The sequence below is a fragment of the Sapajus apella genome, unplaced genomic scaffold (assembly GCF_009761245.1).
Source record: "Sapajus apella isolate SASKATOON/1434 unplaced genomic scaffold, GSC_monkey_1.0 scaffold100, whole genome shotgun sequence".
Taxonomy (NCBI): Eukaryota; Metazoa; Chordata; class Mammalia; order Primates; family Cebidae; genus Sapajus; species Sapajus apella.
In genome coordinates this window covers 3,118,852-3,121,138 of record NW_022437040.1, presented here as the reverse complement: position 1 = coordinate 3,121,138, position 2,287 = coordinate 3,118,852, and the positions used below count along the sequence as shown (strand labels likewise).

The 2,287-nt window shown below is 38.1% G+C and overlaps 1 long non-coding RNA gene across 1 annotated transcript; it reads left to right on the top strand.

Moving 5' to 3' along the window:
* Positions 1-1,005: 1,005 nt before the first annotated feature.
* Positions 1,006-1,937, top strand: LOC116536388. The gene is made up of 2 exons (XR_004262606.1): positions 1,006-1,346; positions 1,783-1,937. It is a non-coding gene; the product is annotated as an uncharacterized LOC116536388 (long non-coding RNA).
* The last annotated feature ends 350 nt before the right edge of the window (positions 1,938-2,287 follow it).

The window sequence follows — 2,287 nt, the reverse complement described above, 5'->3', positions numbered from 1 at the left end:
AGGAAAACAAAAACATCATTTATAAGTTTAGCGGTAGGAGAACATAAAGTTGTCTATATAAACAAAAAGCTTATTTGTTATCCAAACAATCTAACTAGAACTTTTTTTTAAGGGAAATAGTTCCAAATTTTTGGCTATATTCAATCACAATTTTCCATGATCGTTGTCATGAAAGAAATACAAATTTTATATTCTGTGTTCAACATAAATTGTGTTTTGTATTTTCTCATGGCTATTAGATTTTGTGTAGGCGGTACAGGAGGGAGTGAGGTTTAGCAGTTCCGGGCCGGGTTTAGATTCAGATGATCAAATCTGGGTTCAGTCTACTATGTGACCATGGGCAAGTTGCTTAATATCTTTGCTCCTCAGTTACTCATCTGCAAAGTGAAACTAAAAAAAAAAAAAAATGCTGGGCGCGGTGGCTCATGCCTGTAATCTCAGCACTTTGGGCGGCCGAGGCGGGCGGATCACGAGGTCAAGAGATCAAGACCATTCTCGCCATGATGAAACTCCGTCTCTACTAAAAATACAAAAATTAGCCGGGCATGGTGGCACGCGCCTGTGGTCCCAGCTGCTGGGGAGGCTGAGGCGGAAGAATCGCTTGAACCCAGGAGGCGGAGGCTGCGGTGAGCCGAGATTGTGCCACTGCACTCCAGCCTGGCGACAGAACAAGACTCTGCCTCAAAAAAAAAAAAAAAAAAAAATCCACTAGAGATGTTGCATTAGTCCATTTTGCATTGCCATAAAGAAGTACCTGAGGCTGGGTGAGTTACAGAGAAAAGAGACTCTTTTGGCTCGTGGTTCTGCAGGCTGTACAAGCATGGTGCCAGCATCTGCTTGGCTTCTGGTGAGGCCTCAGGACGCTTATGAACATGACGGAAGACAAAGGGGTGTGGTGGAGCACGTGGGGGAGGCAGAGCAAGAGAGAGACGAGGAGGTGCCAGGTCCTTTTAAACAACCAGATCTCCTGGGAACTCCTACCATAAGAAGAGCACCAAGCTGTTCCTCATGTTCCAAACACCTCATTAGGCCCACTTCCAACACTGGAGGCCACATTTCAACATGAGATTTGGAAGGGACCAAACTTCCAAACCACATGAGATATGCTTAAGCTAAAGAGTTCATTGCAGATGCAAAGACCCCATATCCATTCATCTTGTTAAACCAAAACTTGGGATAGATTGGTTGGTGAATTCAATGAAGATAAATGAAACTTGGAGACAGATGGATCTTTAAACAAATTGCTTCTGCAGATTTATTCAGGTGGTTCTGATGAAGTGAAACATCACATGACCAAAGTATTTAGGGAGTCTGGTGGCATCATTTTGAGTATCTACTAATACGAAGTAGGTAAAAAGAAAGTTGAACTCAATGCTCCTGCTCATATAAAACGACCAAAAAAAGTAAACTAATTTTCCATCAGTGTTAAAGAAAAAAGGACTGTTGAATGGATTTAATCAAATAGTATAAGGCAATTAAATAGTACTTAAGTAAATGCTGGCTACTATTATATTTTGTTGTATGTTTATATTTACCTAAATATATTTTATATGATAAATATAAATGTATTTTATATATTTATTGTATTTATATATAAAACAATACAGAATTAATATAATGTATAGAAATATATTTGGAAATACAGATTTGATGGCATACTATATACTTATAGAGCCAATGTCAAAGCTTATGCAAATGATATTCAAGTCATAATCAAATATAGCTATGACCTTCTTTCATGAATCTGGAGGAAAACGGTAGTAAATACTATAGTCTCTACAGTCAGAAGCAACAAGGTGCCAGAGATGGTCTCTAGAACACAGCTGAAATTCGTTATAGATCCAGAGGGAAGAACGCCACCTACTGAACATCGCATTTCAAAACGTATCTTTTCATCATGAGAACTTAATGATCATAATAAACTTAATAAGACGTAACACTTTATCATCATTAATTAGTTTATCTGCAAAACATCTTTGTGAAGTAGAAGAGATTCATTACCCTTATTATTATTTGTTACTCATGGGATTCACAGATAAAGCAGTTGAGACTTAGGCCATGTCTATTTGACATCAAATGTCCAACTTCTTGGGTGACCCAGGAAGAATTTCATTTGGTAATAAAGATTGGAATTCCATGTTTGTTTGTGATGAAATTCTCCAGAAACTCACTACATTTTATATTTTCTAATTCTGTGTTTTCTCTTTCTTTCTTTTTGTTCTCTTTTCTTTTCTTTCCTCCCTTCCTTCCTTCCTTCCTTCCTTCCTTCCTTCCTTCCTTCCTTCCT